Source organism: Cyprinus carpio, chromosome B15 (genome assembly GCF_018340385.1).
Source record: "Cyprinus carpio isolate SPL01 chromosome B15, ASM1834038v1, whole genome shotgun sequence".
Taxonomy (NCBI): Eukaryota; Metazoa; Chordata; class Actinopteri; order Cypriniformes; family Cyprinidae; genus Cyprinus; species Cyprinus carpio.
The window spans coordinates 23,295,573-23,302,547 of record NC_056611.1 but is presented as its reverse complement, the minus strand read 5'-3'; positions in this window follow the sequence as shown (position 1 = coordinate 23,302,547).

Here is a 6,975-nt window from a genome sequence, read left to right as displayed (position 1 = left end):
GATGGATCTTTTTATCGTTTTGTTTCTTATTGGATCTCAGGTCACTGAATTCCTGGAGAAGATAGAGGAATTTGTTACTTAGCAGTAGTCTAGTAGCTATTATGCTAGCCAGTACAGCCATTGTTTCTTAAAATTAGTGCCTCTATTGCTTTGAATTCTAATTTGAGTTTTTCCAGACATGTTCTTCACATTTTCAAACCTTAAATATATTAGAACTGTTGCTGTTGTTCTTTTAATGTATTTATTCTACTGCACTGCATATTATAATTGTTACCTGTAGTTTACTATAACTTATCTTGTACTGCACTGCATATTATAATTGTTACCTGTAGTTTACTATAACTTATCTGCCCCCCCCCCTCCCCTCCCCAACCAACCACCCACCCACCCACCCACACCAACCAAAGAAATAACTACCATTCAGAATTTCTTAGTTAGGTTCTCTTTACTTCCAAAATAACTGCTGCAAATGAATAATTGGAACTGAACAATGTAAACACAGGAAGTTAAAAGTTCAACAAAAGTTTACGTGCAAATAACAGTATAAGTGTATGAATTTTATGAGTATGAATTTTAAAGTGCACCATTTTAAACTGCAAATATCATGCATAACTGCACAGTAGAAATTACTCAACAGAGGGAATACATCTCTATAAAGAGACCATTCTGCTATTCTATAGAACTATATTAAACATTTTCACTACCATCAGTTGTCAGAGGCCCTACAGAGGCACACGCTCTACATTTCCTAGCTGCAAAATCAGCTATCAGGTCATCATATGACAGTTTCTGAGCCACGTCCCTATTGATGCTGATGACAGCCAGACCACTTAAACGTTCTGCCCCACTGATGAACGCAGGTACGTTTTGATGAGTTTGAGCTTTGAAATATATATAATTTATATATACCAAAATATTATACACAGTACACACACATATATCATGTAGACCACAAACTTTTATTTTGGATGCGATTAATCGAGATTAATCTTTTCCCAGCCCTAAATAATTTGACAACTCTGTGAATATGAAAATATACAAACACTGAGATTGTGGGGGTTTTTTTTTTTCTAATTGCTTTTCACCAACAGATGTCGCCCTTGGCCGAACCTCTTGAAAATGACCGCATGCCATAGTACAACAACGAAAAATCTTTATCTAAGCGGGTCTAATTTGGCAAAAATCACATCACGGTTCAGTTGCAGGGTTTTTCTAAAGTTCAGACTGAGGCAGATAGACATTGTATTGAAGCGAAGAAATTACAATAGGGAACGTTCTGCACTAATCGCTATATGCCACACCACGTGACACATCTGTAACGTACGGGGGGAAAATTAGCTTTATTTGTCATTCAAATATGACGATGAGGACCCCAACGATTGGCCTTCCTTTCCTGCTCAAACAAACTGCATCTTTAACAGCCCAAGTTTCACAATTTCCCCGGACCCCGTTAAAATAAAAGACACAGTTGGGGTATTTTTAGATCTTAAAAAAGCATTCGACACTGTTAACCATGATATCCTACTAGAGAAACTGAAAAAATATGGTGTAAGAGGAGTAGCTCATTCTTGGATAAGTACTTTACTTAGCAAAAAAGGTATCAATATGTCCAAATATGATAATTGCAAGTCACAATTGTTGCAAGTGGCACATGTGGGGTTCCCCCAAGGCTCTGTGCTGGGCCCCATTGCTTTTTCTGTTGTAAACATCAACGACATATGTGAGGCTTCCAAAGTATTAAAAACTGATATTATTTGCGGATGATACAAAACTTATTTTGTTCTGGTGACAAGCCTGAAACAACTTTTGGATACAATGGAAAAAGAAATGGTACTGCTAAAAAATTTGTTTTGATTTGAATAAACTAACATTAAATATAAGTAAAACAAAATTTATTGTGTTTGGTAATCGTTTACCGAACACAAGAGGGTAAATTAATGATTAATGAAATTGAAATAGAAAGGGTGTCGGCAATTAATTTCTTGGGGGTGATAATTGACAATGACTTAAATTGTGGAAGCCCCATATATCCTATCCTCAGAACAAGATTTCAAAGTCAATTGCAATATTATATAAAGTTAAAGACTTATTAAATGAAAAATCATTATATACCTTGTATTGCTCCCTAGTGCTTCCATACATTACTTATTGTGTGGAAGTCTGGGGAAAATACATACACAAACAAATACCAATTCAATATTTATGCTACAAAAGAGAGCCATACGATAGTAAAGAAAAACCAACTATAGGGAGCCAACAAACTCCCTATTTATTGAACTAAAGGCCCTAAAGTTTTAAAGAATTAGTAGAACTAAAAACCATTACAAATATGTACAAAGCAAACAATCATCAATTGCCAGAAAGTATCCAAGGGTTGTTTACAGAAAGAGAATGTCAACATGATTTAAGGGGAACTTGTAATGTTAAAAAAAGAACCAGGGAGGACCAATGCAAAATACTATTGTATTTCAGTTAAAGGTGTAATTCTATGGAACAGCTGGTCAAGAGGAATTAAAAATATGTGGGTCACTTAGCAAATTAAAGAAGCTATTTAAGAATAAAACACTGAAACTATATGAAACTAATTTAAAGAGTGATAAATGAAAGCGGCTTTTTGTTGTATTTTGGATTGTGGAACTGTATTGATTGGCAAAAATAATGTTATTGTAGTCTAGTTATACTAGTTTGTCAACAGTATATTGATGTAAAACAACAGTTTTTTTTCTTTATTTTTTATTTGTTTATTTATTAAAAGATGAGATGTTTTAAAAAGGGTAGGCATTATAAGCAAGAGCTTCAGCCTACACCTGTTCAGACTAATGTAAATATGTTGTTGTACATTAGCTCAGTTGTGTTGAACCTAAGTTGTCCGTCTGAAATAAAACTAAACTAAACATTCAAACTCAACAACATGCAGGGCTAAAAGCCCCGGATCTTTTGCACTACTAGCGACGCGGACGCGCCGACGCCCCTGGACATTGCATACTACACGCAAGGGCTACAAAACTAACATTTTTTATTTAAAACATTGTCTTACCTGCAAGCGACGCGCGAGCATCATCCCCGCTGTCTCTTCTTTTTTCTTTTTTTCCGCCCCCGACTCTTGGTGCCTTTTCGAGGCCATGTCTGAGGTCAGTGTCTGCCAAATTTGACATTGATTGAGGCATAATCGAACAGACCACTGGGAGGTGGGGAAGGGGTGGCACCATAGGTAGACTGGCACAGAGATTCACCTTTTTCTTCCCTAATTTGGTCTAGGCCTATATTACTTTTTTGTATTGCTTTTGTATATTACATGCTTTTAGAAATATTTTATTTGTTATTTATACTAGTAGCCTATTGTGATGATTTTTTTCACGACCCAGATTTTTTGGTGCCCCCCCCAAGCACTTGGTGCCCTACGCGCAGTGCGTGATGTGCGTGTGCGGAGCGCCGGCCCTGATTTTATTTTTATGTTATTTTTGTCTGTTTTTATTGCCGGTTTTGGGCGTGGGTTTGGTGGTGTCATGAATGGACTCCGCCTCCACCTGTTCCCTAACCGTTCGTCCTGAACAATGAAAGATAATTTTATGAAAAGCTTACTTTGTGACACAGCTGAAAGTCAGGGTTGTATCAATAATTGACAACAAAGTGTGATGTAAAAAAAAAAATTGTTGGATACTGAAAAAAATAGCCTATTTTGAAACAGTTTAATGATATTAACGGTGTAAATTAGTGTTATACAGTGGTAAGAGAGTCCTTATACACACAGTGAACTTCAGAAAAACGTACATGTAAAAACAATGTAAAAAAAAAAATATTGTAATGGCGTGTATTTTTGAAACATGGCTAGATGTAGCCTACAGAGAGACATAAGTTATAGTAAACTACAGGTAACATGTACCTATGGTGTTTCTTTTGTGCTACCATACAATACTTTGTTTAAAGTGTAGTGTAGAAGGTACAATACATTTTAAACTGTGTTCAAATATCTAATCTAACAGGTTTTTTCAGTTCTAGCTCCTCAAGTTTAACACTCTGTGTTTACCTAAAAAAGGTGTTTCAGTCCACAAACAGAGCATTGTCTTGGAAAATATATATTGTTTTATGCTAAGAAATGCTTTATTGCTGTTTTTACTGAAATGGATCCAAAAAGACCAGGTTTACCGGAGCCATGTTGCGAACCCATAAAGAAGCACCAGTTAAGCAAACTTAAACCATGTTCTAGAGATGCTGTCAGTGCCAACCCAGAATACAGGTACTTAAAAAATGGAAGAAGCAAACCAATGTGTGTATATATACACTGTGGAAGCAGCTTTGCAAAGTAAGAATGGCCATCTAGATCTCTTCCTTCGCTTTCTTATGGGTCTCTCGTTAGAGTCCAATCAAACTCTTTTTCAGTGCCTACTGACACAAACAGGAGCAACGTCTCACAATATGGAGCAAATTATCCAGTATGTCAAGAGGAAGATTACAGAAGATCTTTCTCCAGAGAAATCCATCAATCTGTTTCACTGTCTGAATGAACTACTAGGTGATCATACTCTGGAAAAGGAAATCCAAGACTATCTGAATGCTGGAACGATCAAAGATGCCATTCTGTCTCCGTCTCAGTGGTCAGCGCTGGTTTTTGTGTTGCTTACCTCAGAGAAACTGGAAGTGTTTAAATTAAACAAATACATCAGGGATGAGTTCAACCAAAAACACCTCACACAAGATCAAGTTCTCCATAATCTACTACCTGTGGTTGAACTGTCCAGATCAGCTGAGTAAGTAAAAAGCATATACAGTATGTGCTTAGATTTGACTAAACATTTGCATATTTTCTTGACAATAAAGAACCTTGTTTTGAACTTACATGTACAGATATGTGCATTTGACTAGGACTTTACTAGCATTAATTCTATTTCCTAGTGACATTAAAGTACCGACACTTTAATAAATCAGGTTGAGCGTATTTTTAGTATATATTGATGAGCATATAAAAAACAAATAAATAATATTTCTGTAATATTTCCTGTTTTTATAATTACAAATAAATAATATTTCTGTAATATTTCCTGTTTTTATAATTGTTTATATGAGCGATCTTATTTTATTTGTTTCTTTTTATTTTTTCAGGCTTGGCTGTTGTAGGTATCAGAGATTCACTTCAGCCCTGAATTCAAACCCTTCACATCTGAGAGAGCTGGATCTGTCTGAAAATAACCTAGGAAATCAAGGCGTGAGGATTTCAAGGCGTGAAGAGGAAATCAGTGTAAATTGGAGACACTGAAGTAAGTTCTTCAAAAGCTACAAATACAAAAGTAAATTTAATGGTTTGATGTGTTGGTATTTAAAAAAAAAAAAAGAATTAGTTAAAAAGCTAGTTATAAATGTAGATGTCTAAATCTATCCTATACTGATGTTTGTACTCTCCTGAGATATTAGGGTGAGGTTTTTGTTTGAAATGTGGTTATGTATGTAATTTACAGTGTGTCCCATTGTTCTTTTCTGCAGGCTGAGATTTTGTAACTTGTCAGATGAAAGTTGTGCAGCTCTGGCTTCAGCTCTCAGATCAAACCCCTCACACCTGAGAGAGCTGGAACTGTCTGAGAATGTTTTGGGAGATGATGGAGTTAACTCTCTCTCTGATGGACTCAGAAATACTCTTTGTATACTTGAGATATTATGGTAAGATTTTTAAGATTGGTGAGATGAAAACCTCTTTAGTTAATGGAAAAAGATATATATATTATCTAAATGAAATGGGTTAATGCATGCAAATTGTAAGTAACAGATGAAGGTTTGTGCTGGCAAAATCCAAATCACAAAAAATCTGACTAAAAATAAAACAAAAAACCTATGGAAAATTAGTCTATAATAAAAGTGTATATATATATATATATATATATATATATATATATATATATATATATATATATATATATATACACAGTATGTGTGTATACATACTTTTTTTTTACTCAATCTTTATTAACCAAGTGACAGATGTTGCACCAGGAAAATAAGATTGTCAACACAAAGAATTTTTTGAAGAATTACACTTTTATCTGTAATAATAGATGTTTTAATTTAATGTTTTCTTTTTTTAAATTTGCATTTGAAGAGAGTTCAACTAAGAACTGGGCTGCTCGGTGGATTTGTTGCTGTAGTAAAGCTGTACCATGGACAATGTTTTAGTACATAATTCATTTGTTGCTGTAGTAAAGCTGTACAAGGGACAATGTTTTTTTTTTTTTTTTTTTTTTTTTTTTTTTTTTTTTTTTTTTTGGTATGTGTGTATGTGTGTGTGTGTGTTTGAAAAAGTATGTTAACTTATTTTATTAGTGTGTTTGAGTTTTTTTTGAATGTGTTTGAGATTTTTTTGTGTGTTTGTGTTTTTTTGTTTGTGTGTGTCTGCTGTTAAATGATCTTTACCATTTAATATTCCAGCCGATGGCCATGTCATGAAAATTTTATGTCTTTATACCCAAATATAGTTGTTTATAATGAAAATGCATATAGTTAAACCTTGTAAAGATTTTGTGTTTAGTTTATATTGCAATTATATAATATAATCTACATTTTGCAGAGGGATAAGGCTGCAGTGTGCGATTTTTCCCCAACTTGTAATTCATCTATTAAAAAGTTGCAATCAGTATGTATTTCAGTATTTCTTTCTTTTTTTAAAATATTTATGTTTAAAATGTGTTCTAGGGAAACCCCGTGTGTTTTGCTGTCGATTCAAATTGTGTGAATTTAACTGAAAATCCATATCCCATCATTTTAAACTAATTTTTAAAACAAGGTGTTTTTATGTTTTTAAATTTTTCGTTTTTTTGTATTTGTGTTGGCTTGTTTGGTTTTTTGGTTGGCTATACAAATCAGAAAGTGAAAACATTTACAGTACGCAGCCTAGTTACTCAGGAAGAAGGTCGTTATAAAAGGTAGGTCGTGGTTATTGTTATAGTCTTATGTATTGGTTAATGTTTTGCTATTCTTCGAGATGAAAAC